Below are 18,513 nucleotides of genomic sequence, written 5' to 3'. Positions count from 1 at the left end.
AACCAACTCTAGTTTCAAAGTTGTATATAGAACTTGATAGAAAATTTCATGAAAAAATACTAGAAAATATTGACAGTGGCATCAAGAGGGAGCCCCCCTTCTTTATCATCTGCTCATCAATTTTTCTATGAGGATGCACTTATTTAATCATTTAACAACAAAACAAAATACTACATTGGACTTAAATCAGTTGCACTTGGTGACTCTTTGGATGCATTGCTTGGGAGACAGAGGGATCAAGGATAGTTCTGAGATTTCCAACTTAGAAAATGAAGTGGATGTTAGGAGTTAAATTGGGGAGGCTGATGAGAAGGAGATAGGCAGTGGACTTCACTATAAATGTTCCTCAGGGTACATGCTGTGAGTTGGCCTTATGGTCCCCTAAATACCACTTAGGGTGCCACTGAATACCAATTCCACTGCAAAGAATAGGCAGCCATACTTCTACTGTGAGATCACCTGGAGCTGCCCTTAGGACACAGTCAATCATGTTTTCTAAAGAAACTTACAAATTATTCAAAGCAGTGTTGACTTTCACTAGTATTGTCTCCATTGACTTGCAAATAAGTACACTGGCGCAGGATGAAAATTCCTGCACAAACTGCCTCTGGTTACACAGAAACAGCTGAGGGTAAACAAGATGGTGCTTAGCAAAATCTGGACCCTCTGGCATCCTCAAGATCCCCCTCCTTGATTGCCCAGGGTTACAAGGACATTTCTCCCCTTTACTGGCTTCCTCTGTAGCCTGGAGCCCATCGTGCACACACAGTCCAGCAGGCCTCCACTCTCTAGATCCGCTCCCTTCCCTGTTCTCCTAGGTGAGGCGCTCTCCTCCCTTCCTCTCTGCCCTTCCCCAAGCCTATCTTTGACCTCCGTGCTGAGATTTAATTCTATTCTAGTTAGTATCAAAAAATGTTGCAAACATATCCCACTTCTCCTAAAGCCCAAAGTTTTTTCTAGTATATGGGATGTTATATAAATTTGAAAATGTTAGAATATACCATTTTTACCTCTATTATCTATCATAGAATAAAAGAAGAATTTCCTATTTTTCTTAACTAATTTAAGGTACAACCAGGCTTTTGTCTAGTAGAGGTCCCCAAGTTTAATAGATCTCCAGAAAAAAGATGTTCCAATGGGTTAGAAACACTTGTCTTCTATATTGCTCTCCTACAGCTTCACCAACAATACTAGCTATTAAACGGTTGGAAGAGTTCTGTAATAAACATTTGGTTTAATTTTGTTTAAACCAGAGTTTCCTATATTTATTTTCCTTTTTTATTCTCCTATTCCTTTATATAGAGTCTCATTACTATTTCAAGGAACTAATGATTCATGGAGCACATTTGATACTGGTCTAGTGATAAATTTCGTTAAAAACTGACATCCTATACAAAATTAAAAATGGATATACCTTTTGACCCATCAATTGCACTTCTGGGTATTTATCCAAAGCAAATCAAAACCATAATTCATAAAGATCTATGTATCCCTATGTTCATGGCAGCACAATTTACAATAGCTAAGATATAGAAGCAAACAAAATGCCCATCAACAGACAATTAGGTAAAGAACTTACGGTTCATATATACAATGGAATATTACTCAGCCATTAAAAAAAATTAAATCCTACCATTTGCAACAGCATGGATAGACTTAGAAGTTATTATGCTGAGTGAAATAAGTCAGAAAAAGATAAATACTATATAATTTCACTTATATGCGGAATCTAAGAAACTAAAAGAACAAACTAATCAAAAACAGACTCATGAATATGGAGAACAATCTAGTGATGGCCAGGGGGTTGAGGGGGGTTGAGGAGCTAGAATAATGGGAAGAAAGGTTATAGAAGTACAAATTAGGAGTTGAAGGATGGTCATGGGGATGGGAATGCAGTTAGGATTAATTTAATGGCTAGATGTAGAGCCAGAGGAGAGAAAGAGCAATTAAGGGGATCATTTTATGAACTATATAAATGTCTAACCAATGTACTGTATACTTGAAACTAACAATAAAATAAAATAAACCTGACATCCTTTCCATTATTATTATTGTTAATGTTATTATTTACTCAATATGCTTTGTTAAGTGCTTCATAAGAATGATCTCATTTAGCCCTCACCATGACTATAAGATGTAAACTGTTATAATCTTCATTTGACAGATGAGGAAAAAGAGATCTTTTAAATGAAAAAATTTCCCCAAGTCAAATTAAGTGGAAGTCATATTCCATTAAATGGAAGAGCCAGGATTCGGCTGTTTCTGTCTGACTCTGGAGACCCGTATTCCTCTTCTCTGGGATTTATGTAAGTCTTCCTTGATAGCGTTTGAATCTGTATTTGTATCTGACCTTTAAGGATGGAACAATAATATGTTGGGGGCCTGTGAGGTAGAAGCAGCAGCGGGAAAGGGAAATTCAGGGTAAGAAAAATAGGGGCCACTTGTACGGCTACTTCCTTCCATCTGGCTACTTCCCCTTTACATATTTCGTGTTCTTTAAAAATAAGCCTCGGTTTCCTCAGCTGAAAAAATGGACATATTGATAGCTCTCAGGATTGTAAGGCTTGAAATTAACAATCTATAAAGTGTTTATAGCACAGTGCTTTAGCATGGTGATCTTGAGGCACTAGTTCCTGGCATATACAAGACCCTGAGAAAAGGTGATAATATGATGTCCTTGGACAAGTTTCAAACCTCTCTGTGTCTGTTTCTTTACATGTAAAATGAGTATAATAATGTTACCTACATTATTGGGGTGACTGTGAATATTATGTGACAGGTTAACATGCGGAGCACATAACAAGCACCATCTGGGTTTGCCATTTTAATGATTTCCTTACATGTGGCTAACACCATGCTGCAGCTCTAGAGGGTGTCACCAGAATGAAAATCATCAGGCACTCTGACTTGAAAGGTTGTGTTGTAAGTAGACCACTACTCCTTCATTCAAACACTGTCACATGCTTCAAAAGTTTAGCTAGACTTCAGGTGCCAGTCACTTTTGAGCAAAACTTTAAGGTAAGATACTTTTAAACAATCCTTAACCTTTCTTTCAGCGAGCGTTGATTCTGCTTGGCAAGAGGTGGTCTTCAAAGTTATACAAATGGCCTGCTGTCACCACCGTAGTTGCTTCTACACTGCTTAGCCAGAAAAGAAGGATGAAACAATCTTGTTCGCTCACTATCTCTACCCCCACCACAGGCAACTCCTAAACCCACAGCATACATACTGTTATATTATGGCTTCATACATCACTATAAATTTGCATAGTAGTGAGGAAACACTATTAAGCTACATATCTTCCTATATTTCCGTGAGGCAAGTGTCCGGGAAAACAAAAACAAAAACAAACAAAAAAAACCTTTGTGTTGACATTGAAGCATTGGCACTTGCAAACTAAAAACTTAAACTTAACTGTAAAGCACAAAAATAGGGTTAACTAATTAAATGTTTTAGTTATTAGAAAATCTTTTTGCTTCAATTCACATTAAAAATCTATCCGAGCAATAAATTTTATTACATTTATTCTACAAAATAATATGTAACACTAATTCATAGAGAAAAATTATAAGACATGGATAAATACAAAAAAAATAAAAATCAAACATTATCCTAACTTGCTATGAGAACCCTGCCAGTGTTTCAGTTTTTTTAATACACATATATAACTACACACCTTTACATATGTTTCGCAAAATTAGAATTATAGTGTTCAATAATTTTGCTTTTAAAATGTACCATTGTATCATGAACATTTTCTTGTCATGAAATATTTTCTAAAACATTTTAATGACTAATGACGTTACATTATATGCATATGCAAAGATTTATTGCAAGAATCTCTATTGTTGAACATTTATGTTGTTACCAAAATTTTAGGACTATAAATAACTGTGATGAATAATGGCCCTGTACTTAACTTCTAAAGTGCATTTCTGTTTATGATTTTATAATTCTAGGAGTGAAATTATTGGTTTATAAAGGATTTGTACATTATAAATAAAGCTGACTTTTTGCCATAGTTTGATGTATAATGAAAAGAAAAAAAGTGAAAAGTAAAGTAGAAAAGTAAAAGAGCCCAAATTCCCTAATATGTAAGTACTCCATAAGTTAGACTCTGTGCTACCTTTTCAGAAGCTTTGTCTAGATTCTCTCCTTATCCTCTCTCCTTCCTTCCTGCCTCCTTCCTCACAGGCTCAGCAAAGCCACTTGGGCCCCAGGTACAGGACACTTGCTATTGTTAAATAATTCATGAACTTTTATAGACTCGGGTCATTGCTCCTGCTGTCTCACCTAAAATGTCCTTTTCAGTTTAGCAAGTGGCTAACCTTTCTCCAAGTTTTATCCAATCTTGAGTAAATGATTTAACCTTTCTAGGCCTCGGTTTCCATATCTGTAAAATGGACATAATAATGTTATTTTCCTCCTAATATTGTTTGAGAATCAATGAGTTTAAAGTTCTTAAAATAAGACTAGCCTAAATTTAGGAAATGCTCAACAAATGTTAGCTGTTTAATATCATTGTTACCTGACATATTATTTCCTCTGTACTGTGCAATCAGTTTATATAGAATTCCATTTGATCTTTAGGAGGCCCTCGAGTTCTAGGATTTCATGAATTGATTGCAGAGGTTAGAATTCGGAAGGGTTCTCAGAGATCTAAACACTGCACTCATCAAAATATGATGAATCACCCGGGGAGCTAGTTAAAATGCAGATGCTTGAGTGCCACCCCAGTCCTACTGAACCAGAGTATCTGGTGGTGGAGTCTAGAAAAATGCATTTTTATCAAGCTCCCAGGTGATTGATTATTCAGCATGATAAAGTTTGAGAACTACTCATTATTGTCTAAAACCCTAGGTCTGCCAAGGAGAGAACAAGGCCATGAAAGGTTAAGTAATTCTCTTTAGATGAAAGTGAAAAAAGAGCCCATCTAGTTTGCAGAATGAAAGAATTGCCATATCTCACATCACCAGTGAAACACAAATGACATCAAGGATGCTTCAGTGATGCTGTGGTTCCAAGCTTTTGTACTGGAATAAAGGAAGAACGTGAGCTCAGATCAGGCTTAAAATTTGATTCCAGGTCTGTTGGCAGGAAGATTGATCAAAGTTTGACCTAATTGTGGTCTCTCATTTATGGTGAAAATGTGAATCCTAATGAAGAATTGATCTCAGCCACTGAACAGTGAGTGACACTACTGTAAACACACACCCTCCCTGCAGGACAAAGCTGCTTGCTCCCAGTAAAGACATTTCTATTTTGTCTTGTCTATTTAATTTGACATTTGTCTTTTGGCAGAAGATGCATTATTGAGACAGGGAACAGAGATGATGTCTCCTTCCTTTTGGAACCACATGAAGAAATTTCATTTTATTTTAGGGGTGAGCGGATATGTGAGCTGAAGAAAGGTTTCCTGTATAATTATTTCTGAGATACACATTTCCATATGAGGAAAAGCCATACAAGAAAATGTAGTTCATTTTTAATAAATCGGACTATTCATTTTATTCAAGGATCACTTCTATTTTTAAAAATGAACATAGTTGATTCTAAAGTTAAACGTGACAGTTATAAGACTAACACACCCACTGATTAAATCATACGATTGGACCAGAGCTCTAATTTGAAATAAACAAAATTAAGACCTTTAAGAAAAGATAATAGTACTGTATTTCTTAGTGAAGCACATGATATATTTCCTAAATGAAAAATAAAAAAGAGATTTATCCACAATTGCTATTTGGAGAAATAAATTGTAGTAGCTACAGGAAATCTCTAAGGCTGACTGTTATTGTTGCCATATCACAATTATTTAAGAGAAAAATAGATTACTAGATTTTATATGGTGCTAACGGGTCCACTGTCTCAGGAGGATTACCCTGTACCAAGATAATTTCATCAAAATATGGATCATCTGCATTTTTTATATTCCTTGTACTATAATCACTAAGGGTATTCATGCCATATTTTCACCTGATCAAAGACTCTATTATAAATAGGATGAAACTGTTCATACTGGGCTAGGATAAATAACTTGCAGATATTGAGGGATTTATTGGTTTTTAACCCATGTAAGGAATATATTTATATTTATGAACTGTGATTTAAAAACAAAATGAGAAACTGACTTTGGTATCACCAGTTTGGTACCAACCAATGCTTAGGGTTTCTATATATTTTAATGTATTTCAGTATTAGGTTCGCTTAGAAAAAAGATCTAATGTGAAGCCTCATATCTAGCTGATTTTCTACCATGACTCAATACTGTTCCTGCCATACTGGAAATAGACCATTCCTGTGAGGTCTCTATATATTAATGGAATTGCCTTGAATCTGTCAAACCTCATCTTGTTAATGCAACCCATTCTCTTAATTCACCAAAAATTTTTTTTCAATTCTAGTTTTTGTCAACAAATTGTTGCTACTGTTCATCTTAACAAGCATCTGATTCTGGCATTAAGGTCAGATATACAATGTTAAATCATTAGGACAAATCCTGGAAATATATTTAATGTGCTAAGACCAGCAACGTATTAATGTTAGTTTGCTGTTTCAGTCAACATCCCGATCAGCTGTGTCTTCCTAAGATTTCACTACTTTTTACATGGCCTAAATTGTCAAAATATACTGTGTCCTTTGCTTTTGCCTTTAGTATCAGATTAAGATTACTACAAAGGTCAATAAGATTAAGCTGATAAGAGTAAGATAATATTTGTTGTTGCTATTCAAATAATGTTTGTAAAAATATTCTAAATTTTAATAAATTAACATCTTGGTGGAAAATACTGACTCTGCAGATAGTATGCCAAATAATTTCAGGCAATTCATTTAATTTTCTGTCATATCATTCTCATATGACATAGGTTCATATTTAAATAATATTTGATTATTCACTTAATGACTATATACTTAATTGAAAACCTTAGATAAAACATGCAATAAAAGTGAGAAGGGTGTGGTTTCTTGGGCATTTAATAATGAGACATAAAATGTTCATGATAAGCAAAAATTAAAAAGACAATTCCAATCCTTTGAAAGGTTTTCTGATGTATGATGTATTAGAGAGGCTCTACTCTATTTAAAAAATCATCAATACTTGAATTATAAATAATAAATTTAAAAATAATTTCATTTACTTTCAAATATTAAATAATCTGAAAGAAAAAATCTACAGCAATTTATTTTTTATGAAAGAGGTATTTGTAGTTACTTTATCATCCACTTTTTTTTTTCAGTAAAAAGGGAATTAAATTATTACAGGACACCTTGTTAAGTAATTATATAGCAACAACACTGTGCAATTAAATAGCCATCAGTCCCTGCAGCTGAGAAATTTCAGGTAATTATTCAAAGATAATTTAATAGGAGAATTACTGTATTCAAGCAAGCATTAGCTAGTAATCTACCTCAATTAAAGCATCCAATTAATTTCAGAACCTTGATAACAGTTGCCTTTGGCAAAACTATCCTTTCCCCTCATTTGATCCTACATATACAATATTCCTTAAACATTGTGTAAAGTTAATTTACTTCTCCTAAAAGTATAGTCTATTAATACTAGTCTCCTGACAAATTAAACAAGTGCAAATATAAAAATACTCCTTTTCCTTCTCTCTCTCTCATTTGTACCTTCTACTTTGCCTCTCATGTAGTAATATAACAAGGCAGATTTAGATTCTGCAGCATCAACTTCCTCAGTTTTCATCACGAAGAGAAGAAAACTTCTTAGCAATGGAAACTTCCAGAAGCGGCTTCTGTTTTCAGGCCGATGAGCTCATTGGACAAACGACTCCTATGAAATGTGCCCCTATGAATTTGGTGGTGATGGCAGTGCTTGAGGTAACGATATGTATGCAGAGACTCTTTTGAGTGGAATCTCCTTGACAGTGCTTTCACTTGGGTGTTCATGCTCAACAGAAAAAGCCTCAGCTTTTAGCATATTAGAAACTGATTTTGGTTTTTGGTAGGCTGCTGATCTTGTTGACTCTTCAAATTTTCACACTGTTTCTTAATGGCCTGCCTGGGTTGAACTCATTCAGTTCTACCAGTTTCTTAGTTAATTCACTCAGCCTTTTTGAGCCTTCAATATGGAATTGCCTGGTCCAGTGCAGGACACTACTGAGGCCATTCTTAACCCAATCATGAGTCCTCTTTACTGGATTGTCTCACACTATGGTTCTTATTGAAAGGAAAGCATATGGCCAGTATCTTGAGTTTACTTGCCTCAAGACTGAATTAAAGGTAGTATAAGGTTGGCAATAATGTGGAAATGTAGATGTGGAAGAGATAATAGAGCACAGTTACTCCACTACTTGTTTTCATTTTTCCAAATTTCTGATAAGCGCAAAGTTTTAATTTTCTAAATGTATCACCACATCTTTCCATTTTGGTCATATTTCTAGGAGGTAAAGAGCAAATCACCTTTCTACTGCAAAACTATAATATTTGTTCTATAAATAGCAATGCTTTAAAAATAATGATTTATTTTAAGGTAGTTTCATCCTCCACAAGGTAACACTGTTTTCCTGATAGGGTTTAGGGTTTTGGAAATTCGTATGAGAACATTCTTTTTTGGTCATCCACTTAACCTTAATTAATTTCAAACCCAACGAAGGCATTCCTGAACTTGTGTTTTCCCAGGGAAGGCTGAGAGTTGAGTTTAGCAACTTTCGGTGATTGCCATGTAAGAGGTAAGGGAACATACTCAAGGGGTCTGGTACCAGGTCTGATACATATTAGGCTCAAAGCATGTGTACTGTATGAACGAGTCCTTCTGCCTTTCTCTTCAGTACTAAGCTTTACCTTCTATGTGTCTTGGATGGTCTAATAGGTATGCAGTTATACTGTTAATAAGATTGTGTTAACCACTGGACCAATGCACTATTTTTCTGTTACATTGAGAGATTAACCAAGAGGAAAGACTAGCCCTTTTTTAAAGCAAATGTTCTGTATCTCAGTCCATTTGGGCTGAAAAAAATTTAAAAATTGAAAAGAAAAATTAAAAAGAGAAAATTAAATAAAATCCCAAAGAGAAATTAATGATGTTTCTTTCCATAAAGGCGTTTATTAGCATAAATATATAATGAGGTCCAAGTCACAACTTGTTATGTAGGTGTCATCAGTGACTGATGATATTTACTATCTGGAGTTGTGATCCCGTTGACACTCAGAGTCCGAATATACATTTATCAAACCCCTAATCACCAGTGCATTCCTAGCACGTATAATCCAAATGATTGAAGAAGGTAATGATTTCTCCAAAATAATCACATGATGCCCAAAAGATTCAATTTGTTTTATCTTGGTACCTGCTACTACTCTAATTATTACTGCTTTTGGACTTAACTGTAACTTTCTTTCAGAATTACAAATGGTATACTTTGCTTTTCTATCATGTCACAGAACTCTGTTATTAATCACATTTTGGGGAAAACCTTCAGAAGATTTAATAAGAAATTTTAAAGCCCCAGTAGATTTTCCACTGCTGCTAACTCCCTGCATCCCCTAAATAAAGCAGCCCATAATTGATTAATAAAAAGCTAAGTAATTTTGGTATTAATGTGATCCCCTGGGAGGCCCCCATAATCACAACTAGCAGGCCAGTCACGGTATCGCTCAATTACATATCCAGGTAAATAATCTGCAAATTGACAAACCCTGTAAGGGGATTTTCAGCATTTCCAATTTGTTAATCCATGATAAATGCCTGTCAGAGGCTGGACAAAGCCCAGGCCTTTTCATATTTTGACGCTCCTGATTCGTTGAAATGCTTAAAGCAGAGTTACCAAAATTGTTTTATATTTAAAATATAGCATTTAAAATGCTATATTTATAGTACTAACACCTAACACAGTGCTATAATATACAATGCTATATGACTGTCTTCATAAAAAATATATTCATAAGACTGTCAATTTGCAGTGCACTCCCAGTGGCATGACCTGGTCCTGGGGCACTGTAGTTCCCTTCTCTCCAACCTGTCAGGATATCTCTGTGACTGAACATGTTATCCCACTGAAGGCCTTTGGTGAGCTCAAGGCCTAGGAGAGGGGTCCTCCTAGGATGAGGGGTCCTCCCTCATCCACACTGGGCTCAGGGGTATCCAGCAACTGCTGGCACAAAAATAAAAGACCCTGTCTCTGCCCTCCTTTAGCTGCTCGTTAAAAAATTCTAAGAAAGGGAGCATAAAAACTACCAAGAACCCAATTCAGTGCTTAAATCATTTTTTTCTAAACCACGATTTTTGTTACAATTTAAGTTCTCTCCTCAACCTGACCTCAGCGAAGATTAGTGATTCTACCTTAAAGAATTTTAAAAGTGTTTTGTCACTTTCCACCAACCTCACTTTTTTTTGTTGTTGTTAAGTAGCCCTAATTCCTTTAAATTTCTTCTGAGTCTTGGGCTATTTTTATCCTTTGAAACACTGAAATTATCACATTCAGTGCTTGAAGTAAAGATAGTAAAGAGAAATAATGCGATTTGCACATTATTTTAAACAAAGAAATACATGTGATTGATTTAATCACACATGGAGTGCAAAGTTCTCCTGTAAAGAAATGTCACCATTTGCCTATCTCTTTACTAGATATTGTAGAATGGGTCTTCATGTAATATTCTTAATATAAAAAGAGCTTTTATAAATCAATGAGAAACGGAATATGGAAAAAATTAACAAAGAGCAAGAAGAGGAAATTTCTAAAAGAATAATTATAAGTACTCAATTATCATATGAAAAAGGTTTGTCTTAAAAAGAAGTTCATCTTCAGTATGCAACAAAATGCATAATAAAAACAGTAATGAGATACTATTTTTCATCTTCCAGTCTGGCATAATTTTTTTAAATGATGGTAGTGATGGTGAGGGTGCTGGGAGATCAGCTCTCCTCACACCTCTGTGAGAGTGCAGATGGATAATACCTTTCTTGAGAGCAATTTTACAACATGGATTAAAAGCTTTAACATCATACTTTTAACACAGTAATTCCACTCCTAGGAATTTATCATGGATGTGTAGAAATACAGAAACATTTATTACAATCCTGTTCATGATGGTAAGAAATGAAACAACCTTAGTGTCTGAAATTGAGGAGAGTGGCTGAGTAGAGTATAATCTGCCCAAATGAAGAAAACTCTGTTTAATTAAAAATCATGTTGTAAAGAAAATTTAACGACAGAAATATTGTCTCTATGTGTTAAGTGAAAAAATACGGGTTACCAACCATTAGCTATAACATGATACATTTTATATTCATGATACTTTAAAGTACAGAATAAACGTGTATAGAAAAATGTCTGAAAGAAAATATTCTGCAATATTTACAGCTATATATCTGGGTGGAAGGTATGTCAATAATTTTTACTTTTAACTTATCTTTGTCTATATTTTCTAAATTGCTTAAACAGATATTACTTTTTATAATTAGATAAATAATATTAATAAGAAAATAAATGCACCCTGATTTCAAGGAGTTTACAACGCCATAGCATATAATAGCACAAACTTTTTTTTTTTTTTTTGATTATTGTAAACCTGGTGGGTGTTTTTGGGTAAAAGCCACAACATTTTATTTAAAGGTATTCATTAAATGTAGACCTAAATACAATTTAACTTTTGCATATTTATAAGGCTTTCACTTAAATAAGTTCCCAGGTTTTTGAAGAAAAATTCTGTATTATTCACTTTTCATTCAAAATGTAATTACAGCAACTATATAGAATCCTATATAGTTAATCTGTATATGATTTAAGCACAGCTTGGGAAGGTATATAAATTTCAAAGAGATAAGGACAAATGTTTTCATCTGATTGGCTGATGGACAATAATGGGTACAGGACTTTTAATAATGTTGATTAGTAGAATCAGCAGTGTAATTTTCTTTAAACCTTAGTCAGATGTCCACCTAAGGCTTATGTGATCTCTGGTATGTGAGCTGGGCTTCCCTGGCCTCTTGTTATCTGCATGCTCTGAGAGAGACCACTAAGTCCTATGGTGGGTATAGGGACTACTCTGATTCTTGCGTCCCCAATAAACACGGCCTCAGCAATCTCAGGTACCTCTCCCCATATTAATCTTTGTTTCATTAATATTTATTTTTATATAGCATTTTTGTTGGTTATACATTTTCACTGTAGGAAATGTGGATATATGATACAGAAGATAATAAAAATCATTTGTTATCTCAATACTCTAAGAGAATCATTAACTATTTGGTGTATTTCTTTACTCATTTAACATATTATGAACCTTTGCCCATTAAATATTTTGCCATCACATATCCTCCTTCGTAAAATTTTTAATGATGGCACAGTATTCATTCTATCTTATGGATGCCTCATGGCTGGTATAACTTCTTTCCTATTGTTGGACATCTAGTTTGTATAATAAATATCTGGCACATATATATTTTTTAACCATATCTGATGACCCTCATGTTAATTGTTAGGAGTCATATTGCTGGGTCAAATGGTAGGACTATTAATAAAATTTTGGTGGCTATTATTAACATTTGCACTGTTTTAAAAAGATGACTAACTCTTGATTGGCCCTTTCGCAAGGTACCTGCTAGCTCCTTTTTTTACCTAGAAAGACAAAGTAATGTATTTTTTTCTTTACATTTATTTTATTATAAGAAAGGATGATCATATTATCATATTTTCATGTATTTATTGATCATTCATATTTCTTCTGTAAATTGCCTATTTGTTTCCTTTGTCCATGTTTTGTTCAGATATTGAGGTCTTCTTTATGATTTTCAAATTAGTTTGTGTTTTAGGGATTTTAGCCTTTTATCCATTACATAAGTTAAAATATTTCTCCTAGTTTTTTTGTGGTAAATATATAGAAAATAAAATTTGCCATATTCACCATTTTAAAATGCATAATTCATTGGCATTAATTACATTCAGATTATTATGCAACCATCCCCACTATTTCCAAAAACTTTCCTCATCCCAAATGGAAACTCTGTACCTACTAAGAAATAAAGTCCTATTCTCCCCTCCCCTAATCCTCCATAATCTCTAATTTACTTTAAATTTTTATGAGTTTGCCTATCTTAGATATTTCATATATGTGAAATTATATAATATTTGCCATTTTATGTCTGGCTTATTTGACTTAGAATGTTTCCAAGATTCATTCATGTTGTAGCATCATCATTATTTAGCCATAAAAAAGAACATCATTCTTTTTTATGGCTAAATAATATTCCCTTGTCCACATATGCCACATTTTGTTTATCCATTCATCTGTTGATGGATATTTGGATTTTTTTTCTACTTTCTGTCTATTGTGAATAATGCTGCTATAAACTTTTGCATACAAGTATCCATGTTTTCAATTCTTTTGGTTATGTACTAGGAGTGGAATTGCTAGGTCATATGGCAATTCCATGATTCACTTTTTAAGAAACTATTAACTACTGTTACTCTTAAAACCTTATAAATATCATTAGCATCTAAAAGCAGAAGCTTTCTTAGCATGACTTAGCATGGCAGGTTCATACTGTTCATCTTCCTTTTTAAAAGAGAAATATCTTAAGTGGAAATCAGAATAGTCCCCTCATTCTCTTTATTGAAATATTTGCTGAGTAGATCACAATTCTGTCATTAAAGAGTCAACTTGCGGCTAATAATGTAAGCCTAAATATAGGTTCTATCATGAATGACCCTTGGAACTTACAAACAAACCTTAGAGGACACTACCCATTTACTTGACCAAACTATTTTGTCTCATTACACAGAGATGCTCCATTTTATTTCTGGTACTGTAACAAAGGTTTCATTTGGTGTAGCATAAATATTTAAATACTAGCCTTGGTATTCAGTGGTCACTGAAGATGTTTTAATGTGCCAATGCAGATCAATTTGAAGTTACTTCTTAAAGACATTTCTTTATTTGCATCTCAAGATACTTTTTAAATTTTTCTCTTCTTATGTCTATGGCCATGCTACCCTGAAAATGTCCTATCTTGTCTGATCTTGGAAGCTAAGCAGGGTCAAGTCTGGTTAGTGCTTGAATGGGAGACCACCTAGGAAGACCATGTGCTGTAGGCTCACACATACACAAATTCTCTTCTTGGCTGCCCAGATATTTTGACATCAATCTGTTCATGGTGGCCAAGACATGGAAAAAACTGAAGTATCCTTAGATAGATAATTGGATAAAGAAGATATGGAACATGTATTCAATGGAATATTGCTCAGCCATAAGAACAGATGAAATACTTCCATTTATGACAACATGGATGGATCTTGAGATTATTATGCTAAGCAAAATAAGTCAGATAGAAAATGTTTGGAACCACATGATTTCACTCACATGTAGGATATAAAAACAAAAGCAACAATTGAACAAGACAAACAAAGAAAACAAAACATTTGAGTGTGAACTGTTCATGTGGACTGAAGTGTCAAGAAATTTTAAGCTGAAGAGGAACTGTATCTCTTTACTGAAGTAAAAATATTCCTTAATCTTACTAGAATCTAAGATAATTTCTTAGAAAATTTTTATAGCTCTCAACAGTGACCTGATTTACTCTTGTCAGCCTATCAAATGTTGGGGCTAATGGGACTAAAGACGAAATGAGAAATAATGTCTTACTAAAAGACTGAACAGTAAGTGCCCCATGGGACACTGAGAATTATTTTGGTTCAATTCATTAATGTAAAGCCCAAGGAACCTAAATAACAGAAGAAGCAGAGAAGAGAAGCAGAGGTAGTTCGATTCAGAATGATATCTTTCTTTATTGGTGTAATAAAAAGAACACCTGATATAGCTTCAGAGACCTGAGTTTGAATTACATCTCCATCATATACTACTTGTGAGACCTTAGGCAAGTCACTGTAGTTTTCTGAGTCTCGGTTTCCTGTTTGTAAAACAGGGATTTTTAAAAAATCCCTAACAGAGTTGTTCAGGAGATCCAAGTGTTTTTAATATTGGAAAGCTCTATACCAGTGGTTCTCTAATGAAGGCAGTTTTGTCCCCATGATGGCATTTGGCAATGTCTGGAAACATTTTCAGTTGCCACAATTGGGAGAGGGTGGACTACTGTCATCAAATGGGTAGCAGTCAGGGATGCTGCTAAACATCTCGTAATGCACAGACCAGCCCCTCATAACAAAGAATTATCCAGTCTGAAAAGTCAATAGTCCTGAGGCTGAGAAACCCTGCTAGAGAAAAACTAGTAACTGATGACTTGAACGTGCTAAAATCATGATACCTGACCTCTTTAACTGTGTCATCTAAGAACTCTACTTCACATGAAATGGTGAAGAGTTGCAGGTACAAACAAGAAAACAGTAGCCTGGCATTTGAGCAATAACTGGCAGAATAACTCTGTTGGCTTAGGTCGAATACCCCTGCAGCTGTTCTCAGCAGCATTAATAAGGCGCGTCAGAGAATATCTTAGACACTCACAGGAGCAAAATGGCTATTTGATTAAGCTGTTTGCCTTATTAATATAGGTTTGTTTCTTCTAAGTCTCAGTTTCTATCTCTAAAATGAGACATGGGAAGGGGAGTCACAATTATGAATGAGGCTGGAAGCTCTCTGATACCAGCTCTTCTCAATGCTGTTTCTACTGAGGGGATGGCATGCCACTCTTTCCTGCCCAGGTGAAGAACTATGAAACAAAATGAAAATGTGTTTTCCTCATATTTTTGGACATGTGGCTTTATTGCACATCTTCATAAATGAAACAGAAAATATACCACTGAAAAGTCCAGTTAGTTTAGTCAACTCTGTTAAAAGAACAGAATAGTTAATTCAATAATTAAAAAACAATAACCTATTCACACTAGCTGTTTGATTCACACTGAGTCTGAACACATAAATTAATCTGACTGGTTAAGTCAGTCAACTTAACTAAAAAGTCAGTCAATTTTCTCTATAGACATGGTTGGTGTGTGCTGGTTAGTGAAGGGCGATAAACTAGATAAAGCTATGGATCTAAAGAGACCCTTATTGTGGGTACATTATTTGGGGTTTGATTGAAGAAGAAAGCTCTTAGTAATAAGACCCCAAACTATTGACGAACAAAAGAGCAGTGAAGTCAAAGGCACTGGTAGCTCTCAGCATAAAAGTAAGTAATAATTATGTTTAAAAGTGTTGAGCAGGTTCAAGAAGCTGGTGAATAGAGATCATTTGAAGAGATGATGCTCTTTTAGTCTCATGGAAATATAACCTTAATATGATTCTGAGTGAATCACAAAATTATGTATATTTCTAAAATTATACAAGCAATTATGAATACCCCAATTAATAAAAAGAGAAATGCCTTTATTTGCTTAGTGGACAGGGATATTAAAAAAAAAAAACAAGGAAAAGTGCATGGGCTATTCAATACACATATGATTAATTCTAGATGGTTCAGTCAGAAATCCTATTCAAAGAGAAAGCTATTTATCCAAAAGAAATCACCCTCTGCATTTGGTTGATTCAGAAGGTGCCTTAATTTCCCTGACATATAAAAAAGGTAGATCTTGATATCCAAATCTACACAGAATGTAAGTGTTTTTAAACACTGTCGTCAGATAAAGACTTGGAGCACATTTTTAGACTCTTGTGAGGTCACTGAACTTGGATCATTCCTAGCTAAGTTATCTAAAACACTTCTTTAAAATAAAACTAATCCCTGCACTGGTGGGTTGAAAACTTTTCTTATCCCCAGGGCACAGAAATAATTTCCTTTCGAACAGTAGGTAAAGTATTTTAGGCGACAGCTCTCTAGCTATGACAAGGAAAGTCAATTTTTAGGAATTAGGGATGCTAATCACAGTGTCTCAAGATGTGTATTGCTGGGGAGTGAAATATAAGACCACAGACTGACATGACTGCGATGTGCTACACTCCCTTGAAGGAGATGCAAATGGGAAGGAGACTTGGCTTCCTGACCCTGCCATGCACGGCTTGATCTATCATAAAGGTCAAGATAATTGGCCACATACAGCAAAATCAACATCACTTGCTCTCCCCTAGCCTAGCAGATAAGCATAGAAACTCAGCTACCTGCAGGGCTAAGTGGTGGCTAGCCCAGGTGGAGGAGGAGAAGGTCTGAAAATATGCATGCAAGAACATAAGACGCTGTAATGATGCCATCAAATTTAGCATTAAATATATTTTACAATCAACTGAGGTACCACAGATTGCCCCCAAACATGCATGAAATTCTTCCAGAGTTTTACCAGACTGCACACTCTTTCATGTTTATACCGTTCTAGTGGTTTTAGACTCTAAAAGTTCTCAACACTATAAATGTACTTGTGTTAACAAATAAAACTGCAATAAATGCAATTTCTGGTTTAATTCCATCAATAAATTATTACTATTTGAGAATTCGACTTCTCTGAAACATCCCAATTAATCTTATAACCCAAAGCCAAGGTAAGCATTGACTAAAGGGTGTCAGAAAATTCACATAAAAGTAAAATAACTGAGTTACTAAAAGTTGCCAAATAGATTAATAGTTTCATATCTAACAGGAACCTATGAAAGAGATTATCAAAGGCATATATTATTCTTAAAATGTGAAGTCCATGATAAAGATGCAAAGCAAAGAGTGTCAATTTGTATCACCGTGCAATGTTTATATATGGGACTTCACGAGTGTGTGACCTGTGCAGTTGCACAGGTCCCTGTGGCTCTGCATTTGTCTTAATGTTCTGCTGTTGCTGTCTTGAAATTCTTGATATTTTTTTTTATAAACAAAGATCCCTGCATTTTTATTTGCACTGGGACTCTCAAATAACATAGCCGTTCCTAACTGTATGAACAATTTAATCCTCACCTAAGTGTTTCTGTCTTAGGCTTTCTGTTAAGACTCTTCACACAAAATATACCCTCAAAGGATAACCTAAATAGAATAGGAGGTAGCTTCAATGGAAAGCGAAAGCATTTTGGGGAAGTTGAAAATATAAAGACAAAAATAATTATGGATTTTAAAGAAATGATTGAATATTTCCACTCCCAGGAAGTTGAGTTACAATCATAATGTAGAAAAGGAGTTCTTTGATTGCTAACCAGAAGTCACTATGGGGGGAAAAAAATCCAATGTCTGAACCATAGGACATTGAGAAGCAAATTAATTTGAGTTCTTTTCTGAAGTTCATTTAAAAGGACTAACTGGAACCATTTCAAAGAGAACAGTTAAAGGGCTGCTGACATATGCTCAAGTTGGTCCTAATTAGCACTTGGAGTAGGTTTGTCGTAGTGTTCTGGAGAGTAAGTAGAAGCACAAAACTATACTCAAGTATTAGCAGCGATTAAAAGTATGCCAGTGGGTGGGAGTGAGTAAGATTATTTACTTTAGGAAATGGAAGAGCTAAGCATGACGGAAGAGCTTGCAAGAGAAAAAGTGGGCACTTTTGAGGGAAGTGTATGGGAAAAAGAACCAAAGTGCAGTATGAAAAGAGTATTATAGGGTACAAAATGCTCAAAGGAGTCAGTGAGGACTTACTACATGGGCACTAATGAGCGCTAATAAGCTCTCCAAGATTTGAGGCCTAAGGCTAT

At 34.8% G+C, this 18,513-nt stretch overlaps 1 long non-coding RNA gene and 1 pseudogene across 1 annotated transcript in view; one reads left to right on the top strand and one right to left on the bottom strand.

Moving 5' to 3' along the window:
- Positions 1-18,513, bottom strand: part of LOC107507035 — a 239,226-nt gene that overhangs the window by 20,706 nt on the left and 200,007 nt on the right. The window lies entirely within an intron of this gene.
- Positions 13,939-14,057, top strand: LOC118602152 (annotated as a pseudogene).

This window comes from Rousettus aegyptiacus, unplaced genomic scaffold (assembly GCF_014176215.1).
Source record: "Rousettus aegyptiacus isolate mRouAeg1 unplaced genomic scaffold, mRouAeg1.p scaffold_m13_p_4, whole genome shotgun sequence".
Taxonomy (NCBI): domain Eukaryota; kingdom Metazoa; phylum Chordata; class Mammalia; order Chiroptera; family Pteropodidae; genus Rousettus; species Rousettus aegyptiacus.
The sequence above is the reverse complement of the archived record's forward strand: the minus strand, read 5'-3'. Positions and strand labels throughout refer to the sequence as shown.